We start from the raw sequence: 15499 nt of genomic DNA on the forward strand, positions 1-15499 counted from the left end.
CACTGGCGCCTCAACGACCCACTGCTAGCTATTCGACACGGTCTAATTCCCGGCGGTGGATCTAGCCTACTCACGAGCTACCCGGTAGGGTGTCGAGGTCGGTCCGGCGATTCCGGTGAAGCCTGACGTCCGGTTCACTGGCGCCCCGACGACCCAAGCCCGGTACTATGTTGCGCACTACTCAACTGGTCCCCGGCGATGGACCTCGGAGAGTTTCCCGGCGGCGGAATTCCTCCCGAAACCCGATTTGTGGTTTCCCGGCGGCGTTCTACCCAATGGCGGTACTTTGTTGGTCCCTTCACCACTTCCTCTGCACCCCGGATAGTATACTCGTAACCACTCTGTTGACAGCGTCCCACGTCTTTCTTATGAATTCAGTACTGGCCTGGACGGCCAACCAGAAGTTAATAGTTTCAGCACTTTTTGAGTACCGCTGTTTGAAACAAAAGAAGTGAGATTTTCAGTCAAATTGCAACAAAATTTTAAATTGTTTTTATGTTATTGAATAAATTACTGTGAGCATTAAATCTGTTTACATGGTTATGATTTTTACAGAAGATATCAGATTATTTGAAATGAAATAAGTTGTGCATATAATTAGTGTCTGACGCGTATTTTATAATTATCAAAATCATTTGAGAAGTAACAATCATTATCATTCAGTTGTCAAGTCCAGTTTCCCAGTTGTCTAAGCCCAGTTTCCCAAGAAATATTGACGTAGCGTTGCTCATTATGTACAAATTTTAATATTTAATGAGAGTTTTCTCTTCAATCTTCTGAAGGGATCTACACTTGGCGGTTAATTTGTCCCGAATTGAGTTCTACAAGATGACCACACGAATGAACTCATGAGGAATGGCGTTCATGTTTGACAATTCTCAGTGATTTGTTTACTTTGTCAGTTGCGTGAGTTGGAGTGCAACGGGTACCCATCTGTTACATTCAACCTCACGTAATTCTCATGTAAACAAACCACCGAGAATTGTTAAACGAAGTTCATCCGGCGCATTTTGTGGGGTTATGTCGGTTGGTGTAAAACCTAATATCCTCTCAAGGTTGATTATTACAAAGAGAATAGGGAAAGAGACGAATAGTGTGAAGCCAAAAATACCTTATTGAGCAGACCAATCGTGCAATGTAAATAAACATTACTCATGCCTGAGTTGGAGGAGATAAGTATTGTACATCTATTAAAAAAGAAATTTCAATTTTCGTCAGAATTTGGTTCAATCGTGATTGTGAGGTGCATTCTAGAATATATGTATGAGTAAAAACAAGCTTTAGAATTATTTCATCTCTTTGTTTCGAAATGCGCATCGTTTGATAAACAAATCCAACGATCGACATACGGTTTGTTTTCAAAATATAATAGGAGTCATGTAAAGTGCTGCCTGTGGAAGCGGTTGCCAAAATTCTAGTGTTGAAATCATCATAAAGGGAGTGTTGCCGTTTTGACTGATTTTCACTCTTCGTCTCTTTCACTATTCTCTTTGGATTATTACTGTTGATTTTTTGTCTACACCGAGCAAAATTTACCTTGAATTTCCATAAAAACGTCATGACTTTCTGACAAGAATTTTAAATGGATTTTATAAATCTGTCTTATGATTTAGAGGGGAAATTTTCCAAATCCATCTCTTATTATTTTCATAAGACAGTCTTATGAAATTTATGAAAATGTCCGAATGAACGCCATAGGTGCCCATTTAAGAAAATTGCTGACATTTATAAGCAGAAAACATAGTAATAATAGTGATTTCCATAGAACAGTCTTATGAAATTCATCACAATGATCGAATGAATGCCATAAGTTTTTTTTATGGATATTATTGTGCATTTACATAAAAAATAGAACATGGCTGATATTTCTCGAGAATTTTTAGTAGACAAAAAATCAACAGTAAAAATCAACCTTTAGAGGATATTAGGATTTACACCAACCGACATAACCCCAAAATGAGCCGGATGAACTTCGTTTGACAATTTTCGTTGGTTTGTTTACATGGGAGTTACGTGAGTTTGAATGTAACAGATGGGCACCTGTTGCACTCGAACTCACGCAACTGACAAAGTAAACAAACCACCGAGAATTATAAAACATGAACGTCATTTATAATGAGTTCATTCGTGTGGTCATCTTGTAGAACTAAATTCGAGACAAATGAACCGCCAAGTGTACATCCCTTCAGAAGATTGAAGAGAAAACTCCCATTAAATATTAAAATTTGTACATAATGAGCAACGCTTCGTCAATATTTCCTAGGAAATTGGGCTTAGACAACTGGGAAACTGGACTTGACAACTGAATGATAATGATTCCTACTTCTCAAATGATTTTGATAATTATAAAATACGTGTCAGACACTAATTATATGCACAACTTATTTCATTTCAAAATATCGGATATCTTCTGTAAAAATCATAACCATGGAAACTGATTTAATGCACACAGTAATTTATTGAATAATATAAAAAACATTTATTTTAAATTTGATAAAATTTGACTAAAATTCTCACTTATTTTGTTTCAAACAGCGGTAACCAAAAAGTGCTGGCCCGAAACTATTAGCTCCTTTGGCCGTGCAGTACTGAATTCATAGGAAACAATTATGAACTTTTCACAAAAGTGATGTTTATGAAAAACAAAATATAATTTTATAGAATCAATAACAGATCTCATATGGGTTTCATGAGAAAAACTTATGAAATTCTTAAACGCATATATTGGAGCAAAATCATAAGACTGTTTTATGAAAAACATTATTTGTACGTCTATGGAGTGCATTAATAAAGATAAATGAATTCATAAGCCTGCCTATGACATTCTAAAGCGTTCAACGGCATCGTCAGAAGGCTGGTTCATATGAGGAGACTTATGAAATTCTCAGATGGTTTTTGCTCGGTGTACTAAAAATGCTCGAGAAATGTCAGCCATGTTCTTTTTTTATATAAATGCACAATAATATCCATAAATAAAAAAAACTTATGGCATTCATTCGAACATTGTGATGAATTTCATAAGACTGTTCTATGGAAATCGTTATTTCTACTATGTTTTCTTCTTATAAATGTCAGCAATTTTCATAAATGGGCACCTATGGCGTTCATTCGGACATTTTCATAAATTTCATAAGACTGTCTTATGAAAATAATAAGAGATGGATTTGGAAAATTTCCCCTCTAAATCATAAGACAGATTTATAAAATCCATTTAAAATTCTTGTCAGAAAGTCATGACGTTTTTATGGAAATTCAATGTAAATTTTGCTCGGTGTAGACAATGGTAATTGTTTACTTTAGCTACTTTTCCCCCTGTAAGTGAAAAACATGTTTTTCTTTCGTGAATATGCTAGATTAGTGTTGTAGATTCATAAAAATGAAGCGGAAAGCGAAAATTTTTAATAATTCATTAAGTAGCTTTAAAGTAAGTTGTACCTAAGAACTTTGTTCATAGGGTTATTGTGCTCCCGAAAGTAAGGTTTTTGGCGAAGCTAGTTTAATGCGGCTATGCCGCATAGCCGTAGTCCTCGTACTCGTCATCGGAAACGTAAGCGAACCTGTGATCCACTCGTTTGCCCGGTATACTCAAACATAGGGGCTATCCCTAGTTTAAGTCCGACTGAGCGGTAGCGAAGTCGGACAGCATGAGAAAAAAATCGATGTGGCGTAGCCACATTAGGCATTAACAATGTTTTATTAAGTAACAATAGGATTGTATTCATCGGCAAAAATTAAATTATTGCTCACGTTTGTTTACGTTTCTGATGACAAGTACAAGGAAGGCTCGTCCAGCGGATCCTCAGCGGCTTTGCGCCGCTTCGGATCCTTGGAGTCGGCTATGCGGCATAGCCGCATTAAACTAGCTTCGGCAAAAACCTTACTTTCGGGAGCACAATAACCCTATGTGCAAGGTTAGTAGGTAGAACTTATTTTTAGTCTCATTAATAAATTATTAAAAATTTTCGCTTTCCGCCTCTTTTTTATGAATCTGCAACACTAAACTAACATATTCACGAAAGAAAAACATGTTTTCCACTTACAGGGGAAAAAGTAGCTAAAGTAAACAATTACCTAGACAATTACCACGATGTTATATGTAATACGATATCCTGTTAGCTTGCACTTTATTTTAAGGATAAGGAAGTTGCATTATTAAATTGCTTGTGTGCTTTCCTTGTCTACCAATATCTAGCTAGAATATTTATTTTTTACTTGTAAAGTGCATATAAACATTCCGTACGAATGAGTATATCGTTTTACATCGATGCGCTTGTTTTGAAAATAAGATTTATTGAATTCAAGTGAGTGTACAGTCTAAAACATCGTTACTTACTTCGACATTTTTTCAACACGCCCCGCATATATTCTTTTCTAATTACTGTTACTTCTTGCGATTGGACAATGCTTTGATAAAATGAATGCTTACAATCCGCAAAGGCGTTGTTTATGTTTAAAGTACAGACACTTTAAGTCTGTTCCAATACCAGGAGAAACTGGAAGTGCTCCGGAGAAAATCGTTCCTGTACTCTCTTCTTCTCTTTTTTCTTCTTCTGGTAGCAAACCGCAGTAAAAAGGAGCAGATTTTTTGCTCCTGTTTACTCCGGAGTGACTTCCGTGTACTGGAACAAACCTTTTATACACTATAAGCCAACCCAGTTAAGTTTAGCCGCAAATGAGCCGGAATTCCGGCTGGTTCCAGTTAGCGTTCCGGCTCCAGTGACACAACCGATTCTAACTAGAACCGGTTGTGTCACTGGAGCCGGAATACTAACTGGAACCAGCCGGAATTCCGGCTCATTTCCGGCTGAACTTTACTGGGAAGACGAGAATCTGGCTTCTTATCAGGGATGCCAGGTGATATTTTGAAAAATCTGTGCTCGACCCATTTAAAAATCTATGTCACGTAAAACTTACAAATTTCACTGAAAACAAAAAACGAAAAAAGTTGTGACCTTTTTTTCGTTTTTGCGCGTGTCAAAAATTAAGCGCAAGGTAAAAATTGAGAAATTTGTGCTGTGCATTTTAGAAGAGAGCTGTGGAAATCTGTGCGTTAAAACAGAAAACTGTGGAAATCTGTGCAGTTCTTGCTGTCTGTCCAGCATATTGAAAATCTGTGAAACACAGATAAATCTGTGCACCTGGCATCCCTGCTTCTTATTTTTGGTTTTGTTGCTTTTTTTCTCTCTACTTTTGTGGCACAGACCTGTTGGTCCAACCCAGTTAAACTCATTCCGGAACCGGTTCGGATTTCTGAATGGATTCATTATGGATTCCAAATCAAATGCAACAACCGATTCCGACTCAGAATCGGTTGTTGCATTTGATTTGGAATCCATACTGACTCCATTCAGGATTCCGAATCAAATTCCGAATGGTTTGACCGGGAAGATGGAGAGAAAGGTGGGAACATTTGACACATTTGAGTGTATTAGTATTATACACTGAGCAAAAAGCATCTGAGAATTTCATAAGTCTCGGCATATGAACCCAATGAGATTGATACTATGGTGTGGCAATGCTATTGCTCTCTCGCTCGATCTCTGTAAAGCACGTGGACAGCAGATATATTGAAAATAAGTGGAGTTGAACTTTATTACGTAATAAAGTTACAGAAATCGAGCGAGAGAGCAATACAGCATTGCCACACCTTAGTATCCAGTACATTGATATGAACCAACCTTCTGACGATGTCATTGAACGCTTTAGAATGTCATAGGCAGGCTTATGAATTCATTTATCTTTATTCATGCACTCCATAGACGTACAAATAATGTATTTTATAAAACAGTCTTATGACTTCGCTCCAATATATGCCTTTAAGAATTTCATAAGTTTTTCTCATGGAACCCATATCTGCTATTGATTCTATAAAATTGTATTTTGTTTTTCATAAACGTCACTTTTGTGAAAAGTTCATAATTGTTTCTTATGAATTCAGTACTGGCCTGGACGGCTAACCAGGAGTTAATAGTTTCAGCACTTTTTGAGTACCGCTGTTTGAAACAAAAGAAGTGAGATTTTCAGTCAAATTGCAACAAAATTTTAAATTGTTTTTATGTTATTGAATAAATTACTGTGAGCATTAAATCTGTTGACATGGTTATGATTTTTACAGAAGAAATCAGATTATTTGAAATGAAATAAGTTGTGCATATAATTAGTGTCTGACGCGTATTTTATAATTATCAAAATCATTTGAGAAGTAACAATCATTATCATTCAGTTGTCAAGTCCAGTTTCCCAGTTGTCTAAGCCCAGTTTCCCAAGAAATATTGACGTAGCGTTGCTCATTATGTACAAATTTTAATATTTAATGAGAGTTTTCTCTTCAATCTTCTGAAGGGATCTACACTTGGCGGTTAATTTGTCCCGAATTGAGTTCTACAAGATGACCACACGAATGAACTCATGAGGAATGGCGTTCATGCTTGACAATTCTCAGTGATTTGCTTACTTTGTCAGTTCCGTGAGTTGGAGTGCAACGGGTGCCCATCTGTTACATTCAACCTCACGTAATTCTCATGTAAACAAACCACCGAGAATTGTTAAACGAAGTTCATCCGGCTCATTTTGTGGGGTTATGTCGGTTGGTGTAAAACCTAATATCCTCTCAAGGTTGATTTTTACTGTTGATTTTTTCTCTACTAAAAATGCTCGAGAAATGTCAGCCATGTTCTTTTTTTATATAAATGCACAATAATATCCATAAATAAAAAAAACTTATGGCCACAGAGAACAGACGTCCATCTTCAGCATTCAACTTGTGTAAAATCTGTAACGGTTTCGAAGGTAGTTTGGATATCTAAACCAGGTGCGCTACTGTCGTCATGTTTTTTTTGTGGCTGAGTTCGACAGAATTGACAGCGGTTATTTCTCTACCCAGTCAAACTAGTCCGGAACCGGTTCGAACTTCCAGCATGAATTCCAGCTCAAATGCATCAACCGATAGAGTCGAAATCGGTTGTTTTCTTTGAGCTAGATTCCATGCTGAATCCATCCAGGATTTCGAACCGGTTCCGGAATCGATTTGACGGATAGTAGGGATAGGTTGGTGTGGCGGCGCTAGTGTTTTTCGTATATTAATTCAAATATTTACACACGTTTTTTAAATATTTTTGTTCGATCATGGATGTCTGTTCTCTGTGTTATGGCATTCATTCGAACATTGTGATGAATTTCATAAGACTGTTCTATGGAAATCGTTATTTCTACTATGTTTTCTACTTATAAATGTCAGCAATTTTCATAAATGGGCACCTATGGCGTTCATTCGGACATTTTCATAAATTTCATAATACTGTCTTATGAAAATAATAAGAGATGGATTTGGAAAATTTTCCCTCCAAATCATAAGACAGATTTATAAAATCCATTTAAAATTCTTATGTCAGAAAGTCATAAGACGTTTTTATGGAAATTCAATGTAAATTTTGCTCGGTGTACTTGCAAAATTAAGCATTGACTAATCTATGTGGAGTGGTGTTAGTGCGAGATTGAGGTTAAATCGGGTAGTTTTTTTGCCAAATGAGGTTAAATCAGATGGCGAATTGAAAACATAGCGTTATATGTATGTTGTCTATACACATTGCAACTGTGTTGGTGTCCTAGACGTCAAATAAGTCAATGGCGGCCGGGGTCGTTGAAGAAAACATCAATATCCGAACGAGCATCTTGATTCTTTTGGCACACGATGAAAAGGGATTAAATTAACTATGACCGAACCGAAACAAAACTTATGGCAACAGAAGGGCCCGCTACGTCAACTGTTTGTGCTTTTCTTCTTCATATCCTCTTGTTTTTTCGGCTTCATCGAAGGAAAATGACAACCGCACTCACACACAGAAAAAAATGTGCACACCTGTATCCTAGAGCACTCTAGTTCCCAGTTAAACTCATTCCGGAACCGGTTCGGATTTCTGAATGGATTCATTATGGATTCCAAATCAAATGCAACAACCGATTCCGACTCAGAATCGGTTGTTGCATTTGATTTGGAGTCCATACTGACTCCATTCAGGATTCCGAATCAAATTCCGAATGGTTTGACCGGGTTAGAGTGTGGCCAAGAGGCCATGACGTATCCAAACGAACATGAAATTTGACGTATTTCTATTAAGCAATCCATGAGACGTTTCTGATCAGCTGATTATTGTTTACTTCTTCTGACGTTACTCCGAGGGGTGCGACGTCTGACAACATCGTTGATTCGGTCCAACATCAAACGAATCGGACTAACGAAAGATGCTTGTCGGACAAGTTTTTCTGTTCGCAGTAGACTTGTTGACAGAACCCACCGCTGAATTGTCAAACAAACGTCTAATGGATTGCCTAATTGTGTATACGTCAAATTCCATGTTCGTTTGGATACGACATGGCTTCTTGGCCACACTCTAACTAGAGTGCTCTACTGCCCGGTCAAACCATTCGGAATTTGATTCGGAATCCTGAATGGGGTCAGTATGGATTCCAAATCAAATGCAACAATCGATTCTGAGTCGGAATCGGTTGTTGCATTTGATTTGGAATCCATAATGACTCCCCTCTAAGAACGGTTGGTTTCAAAATAGTCCGATGAAGGACGTTCGTTGGACCAATTTGGACAACGTACAAATAACCGTTCAACGAATGTCCATCGTTGGACCCATGTTGAACGATTTTGAAACAATTTTTTGGACGTCTCAATGGGTCCATTCAGAAATCCGAACCGGATGAATTCAGGAATGAGTTTAACTGGGTGTATCCGTCTTGCTGTTGGTCCTAGAGCACTCTAGTGAGAGTGTGGCCAAGAGGCCATGACGTATCCAAACGAGCATGGAATTTGAGGTATACACAATAGAAATACGTCAAATTTCATGTTCGTTTGGATACGTCATGGCCTCTTGGCCACACTCTAACTAGAGTGCTCTAGTTGGTCCATATCTGTGACGTCCATATTTATTCTTGCTTTTTTATGCCCTGCTGAATAATTGATGAAAGTTGACTGTATCCCAAGAGCGTTCATAATATTTTCAAACGGGATGAAAAACAGTGCTGCTGGATTTATTGTGGCTACTTTTCATACACATGAACATTTCATGCAAATTGAATGAATACAATGAATGACGATATAACTACGTGTATTGTTAAGAGAGACACGAATTAACATAAAATGCAGCTACTATTGTGAATTCTTGACTAGATAAAATTAAGAACTGTTAAGAATAGCAAGAAACCGTTTGTCGTCTCTTCTCTTAGATTGAACCTTAGAGAAGAGAAGACAATCGCGTAGCCAATTTGATCCAGTCCTAACCTCAATATTGAACCAGCTTCTGATTGGTCATATTGCCAGTCAAGAGCGTTCATAATATTTTCAAACGGGATGAAAAACAGTGCAGCTGAATTTATTTTGGCTACTTTTCATACACATGAATATTTCATGCAAATTAAATAAATACCCTGAATGACGATATAACTACGTGTATTGAGAAGATAGAGACACGAATTAACATAGAATTCAATTTTTAAATGCAGCTACTATTGTGAATTCTTGACAGAGGGTCGATATTTGAGGAACAATTATTTTCAGCAATTGTGAAAAACATGCAAATGGAATCTGGCAACGATGGATGCTTGTTGTCTTTAGAATTACGACAGGGCCTGGTAGATAAAATTAAGAAGAGCAAGAAGTCTGTTGTCGTCTCTTCTCTTAGGGTGCTTACAGAGTGGCGGCGAGAAGCTGAGCTGGTGCTGGAACTGACATTAGAATGCGAGATGCGAGAAACCTGCTTGCTGCAAACCAAAGGGATGATGTCAGAGTGAAAGCTGAGCGGATCGGCGCCGACTGCCTGCTTTTACTCTGACAGGCTCCATTTGATATGCTGCGAGCAGGTTTCTCGCATCTCGCACTCTAATGTCAGTACCAGCCCCAGCTCAGCTTCTCGCGGCCACTCTGTAAGCACCCTTAGGTGCTTACAGAGTGCCGGCGAGAAGCTGGGCTGGGGCTGGTACTGACATTAGAGTGCGAGATGCGAGAAACCTGCCTGCTGCAAACCAAAGGAAGGATGTCAGAGTGAAAGCTGAGCGGATCGGCACCGACTGCCTGCTTTTACTCTGACAGGCTCCATGTGATATGCTGCAAGCAGGTTTCTCGCATCTCGCACTCTAATGTCAGTACCAGCCCCAGCTCAGCTTCTCGCCGCCACTCTGTAAGCACCCTTAGATTATGTCGGGTTAGTTGATAGGGTTGCCACCTCTGAAGAGTCTATGACCCGGAGATTTTCACTGGACTTTGAGGGGGGGGTGGTGGGGCGGAGGCTGGTGGATTTTGAGTGGAACTAGACGGAAACTGGCATCAAAACGATTGCTCGGAAGTTTAGAGCACTTTAATCGCTTTTTGTTACTACGTTAGAGTAAAGCTGTAAATTTTTCTTATTTGAGAACGGTTTGGTCGGTTTAATCTGGTGTAGTATTTCACTTCCCCTACTAAATACCAAGAATATAAAAGCTCCAGCTACTCTCGCTGTGCAGGATAAGTCGTACGAGCATTGCTCTTCTCAATAACTAACAGGAAAAGGAGAGCAAAGGAGACTGCGGCATCACATGGGAACCACTATGTGGTGTCTGTTATTCATCACCAGAGGTCGGGGGTACAAAGAGGCAAAAATCACCTCCTAACCAACAGTTAAGGGTTGCTGCAGGAGTAGCAACAACAAGGGAAAAACTCGTTTGATGTTGACCTAGTAAGTTGGATTAGAACAAATCTGCCATACCTTGGTGCAGCTGGTGATAAGCTCCATCATTTTGAGTGACTTAGTGGGATGCTACATTTAAATTGTAGCATATAGCGAAACATTACTTTACTTAATTTGTAGTAAATTTGATGTTTTTCATATTCATTGCTTTGTGAAAGAAATCAGCAATATTTGGTGAACTCATCTTCGCCACCTTGAAACAAGGTGAGTCGGGCAAAATAAATCTGAACCAGAATAATATTTAACTTAGACTTTTTAAATATTGTGTAAAGAATTAATTAATTCCAAAAAAATGAAATTATTCTTCTTCCACCAAACCCGGAGAAATTGATGTAAAACCCGGAGGTCCGGAGTGCGCTCCCGAAAACCGGAGCACAGAGAACAGACGTCCATGATTCAACAAAAATATTTAAAAAACGTGTGTAAACATTTGAATTAATATACGAAAAACACTAGCGCCGCCACACCAACCTATCCCAACTATCCGTCAAATTGATTCCGGAACCGGTTCGAAATCCTGGATGGATTCAGCATGGAATCTAGCTCAAAGAAAACAACCGATTCCGACTCTATCTGTTAACGCATTTGAGTTGGAATTCATGCTGGAAGTCCGAATCGGTTTCGGACTAGTTTGACTGGAAAGAGGAATAACCGCTGTCAATTCTGTCGCACTCAGCCACAAAAAAAACATGACGACAGTAGCGCAACTGGTTTAGATATCCAAACTACCTTCGAAACTGTTAGTGATTTTACACAAGTTGAATGCTGAAGATGAACGTCTGTTCTCTGTGACCGGAGTCTCCGGGTCAAACCTAGAGCACTCTAGTGAGAGTGTGGCCAAGAGGCCATGACGTATCCAAACGAACATGGAATTTGAGGTATACACAATAGAAATACGTCAAATTTCATGTTCGTTTGGATACGTCATGGCCTCTTGGCCACACTCTAACTAGAGTGCTCTAGTCAAACCCGGAGGGGTGGCAACCCTATTAGTTGAGCTAGGGTAAACTCGGTTTCGCTCGCGTTTTCTGGCAAATTTTGACAGGAACCGGACAAAACCCTGGCATACCTCGGACATAAACTGTGCAAACATCCTGGCAATTCCTACTTGGTAGAATTTAGCACGAATCGAGCAAAACATCTGACAAAGTTGTGACAGGAAGCGTGCAGAGATCTTGGCCGTACATTTCTGGCTGGACTCTGGATAAAAGTGAGCAGCATCGGTTGGTTTAACCGCTTCTGTCAGAAACGGTTGTTGCATTTGAGCGAATTCGTTGCTAGAATTCTCGCACAAATCGCGTAAAATGCTCGCAGAAACTCTGCCAGCATCAATTTCGCTTTGCTCAACTTTTGCTAACTTTCTGCTTGCCACGCTGACCGGGAACTGGGTAGCGATCGTGGCAGTGCCGCCGATTTCTTTTTCATATTTAGATATATTGCTATAAAGCACAATGCCCGTTTTATTAACAAACATTTCGCCAGAATTTATCCGGTACTAATTAATTCATCATAATGCAATATGTTTCTAGCAAATCTAGCCAGCATAAAATTATTTCATAGTGGGTAATATAAGCGCCAAATATTTCATAACCGAAAACATGAAAATACCTGTTTTGTCATTTTCTTGGAATATGTTTACTGTTTCACTAGCGGGATTGAATAAATTAGAATAGTGTTGCGACTGCAAGAACATAACTAACATTCATAAATCCATTCGATTCACCCTTCCGTCGTCTTGCCCTGTGAACGACAGTCTGCCGATTACACACTATTTATTTAACAGATTAACATAAAAAAAACGTAGGATCACTGGATAATGACTCGACAACTCTATTTTTTGTTTCCTTTTTATACATAGGTCAGTGGCAGGGATACCAGGTATATTTTTCAAATGCCTTCACATTTCATAAAAAATGTCTTCAACTGCCAGGATTCTAAATCGGTTATTGATTTTGAGCGAAATTTCTGGCAGAAATCAGTCAGACCTCCGAAAAAAAATTGTCTTCAAAATGAAAAACACGTCTTCACAACATTTCAAATATCTTCAAATTGAAGTTCTTCAATCTTCAAATCTGGCATCTCTGGTCAGTGGCATTCCAACTATACACAAGAATAATCAATGTTCTCCTTCAAATAGAATTCGAAGAGATTTTGCTTGATATGAATGTTATTGACAGGTCGGAAGGAAACTAATATATATGAAGACTTTTTTTCATTAGGTCTAATCTGCAAATGAGAGCTTTCTTTTTTCGCTTTCTCTTTCGCTTATTACTGCGAAACCGTAAACCTTTTAAAACATTTATCAGTACGTTTCGAAAGACCAAGGTTTTTACTAGTTTATCATGCATAGAGTTGAAGGGAAATCAGAAAGGTGACCGAGTAATTCGCGGAAGAGAAAGTAAACAAGGAGACGCTCTCTTTTGCAGATTGGACCTATTGAAAAAAGTCTTCATATTCAAATATTCCACGTTATTTAAAGAATTGAATTTTCACGATACATAATTAGCGAGTTCAGATTATTAGGCAATCCATTAGACGTTTGTTTGACAATTCAGCGGTGGGTTCTGTCAACAAGTATACTCCTGCGAACAGAAAAACTCGTCCGACAAACAACTTTGTTAGTCCGATTCGTTTGATGTTGGATCGAATCAACGATATTGTCGGACGTCGCACCCCTCGGAGTAACATCAGAATAAGTAAAGAAGAAATAATCAGCTGATCAGAAACGTCTCATGGATTGCCTAATTTTATAGACTTATACCGCTGCGTTAGTATTGTGTCGTTTTGACGTTTAAATTGGGAGGAAAACAAATCATTTGCACTGCGAATTGGGAGGAAAACAAACCGCTTGTGGGATTAAGGGGAGGGCGGTGTGTGTGTGTTAACCATCCTATCTCCCACTAGCTGGTAGTGATTTACAGAAAAAAGATGTTTGCATGTATATAAACATTCACGCAAATAACTTGGTTCACGGATTTAGGAAGGTGTTAGCTTAATTGACTTTCCGATGACCCATTTCGTGTACAGTACCAGACATGTTCCGAGGTCATCGTTCCATCAACTAGCCCCGCCTTACTGTAATGTTTGTATCAATTGGATTGTAACATTACAGTAAGACTTTCGATTCCATTTAAGCAGGAAATCGGTCGAATAGTATATTGGTTCAATTTGTATATATATAACACATGTGTACTAGAAAACTTACCATTTTTGCAGTTTTCTACCTTCATTTCTATCTCCCATTTATGTCTCCTTTGACTCTCATCCACATTTCTTGAATTCCTGCTTATTTAAGAAAGAAAAGGGGAAATAATAAAAAGAACCGATAGACTCCGTGTTTTCCTCAACGCTTTCGTTTCTCTTAGTCTGGTGTCACTGCCTGTTGGACTTGTGTAAGTTGTTCCATTGGAGATCTCCAAGGGGCTGTAATTGGAGGAAGATCTGACTTCTATTCAGAAGTATCAGTTTTTCACATTAATATATTATATGTGTGCACTACAAAACAATCCCGTGTATAATGCAATCATTTTTTGAACATTTATATGTACATATACCCACATACACACACCGAAAAATAATGAAATTTAAACGACATGTAAATCAATATGAATGTAAACATACAAAGCTTGAAACAAAAAACTGATTGACAATTAAGTTGAACTCGATGCACTCAATGGGAGCATCAAAAAGCATATGATTTTACACTTTCATTCGTGTAATATTACATGTCATTTATTTTACAGCAATATTGGATTAAAAATACATTAAAGTGCATTGGTCGGTGTCAAGTCAGACCAGACTAAGTCGCAAAACATCAAAAAAATGAGTTAATGATAGCACTGGATAAAGAATTTCTTCAGCTACATTCCACTTTTACCAGATTTGAAATATGAAACAATAAACAAGAATTATGGCAAAAATTATTTTCCAACTATAATGTAAAGGATGCTGCGATTCAAAATTTAAACGCGTTTTTCTCGAAATCAATACATTGTCACTCAGTCCGGTCTGACCCAACATCGACCAAATATGTGCACAAAAATAAATTTAAAATTACAAAATATTTTTTTTTCTGTGTATATATCCCTTAAAGGCGCAAATCAATTTTTTTAGAATTTTATGAAAATCGTCTAACAGCTATATCACGTTAATACAATAAGTTTTAGACGATTTTCAAGATGTTGTTTTAAAACAACATTGCGCATTTAAGGGATATACATACATATATACACACATGTATACATAAAAAATATACACATACATTCATACACACATGCATATACAAATACCTACATACATATACGCATTGTAGTACATGTATACATCCATACACACATATACACAATTACATACATATACTCGAGTTGAAGGAGGACCCCCATTTAATGCATCTAGCATTATTTTCCATTTTTCGTTTCATCCAACCGAGGTTATCAAACGGTGCGGCTTGAACAATTATGATTTGAAATCCATCCAGTTCTATTTCTTCAAGACACGAGACAACGTCGTGTCTAAACTTCGACGACTTTCAGATCAACGAAAATTCCAGACCATTCCAAAAGCCACCCTCCGTGGTAAGAAAATATTTCATGAAACTGTACAGTAGGCCCACTGGTTCGACAACTGCAACGAAGCTCAGTGAAGTTTTAAATGGAATAAACCCCGAGGACTCCACGCCTGCTACCCGTTTTTTTTAGAAGAAGACCCACTGTCCACCGGGCTGAAAGAAAAGGCTTTGTAAAACTGATTGTCTCAGGCCCGCTACGCAC

This window comes from Topomyia yanbarensis, chromosome 2, assembly GCF_030247195.1.
Source record: "Topomyia yanbarensis strain Yona2022 chromosome 2, ASM3024719v1, whole genome shotgun sequence".
Taxonomy (NCBI): Eukaryota; Metazoa; Arthropoda; class Insecta; order Diptera; family Culicidae; genus Topomyia; species Topomyia yanbarensis.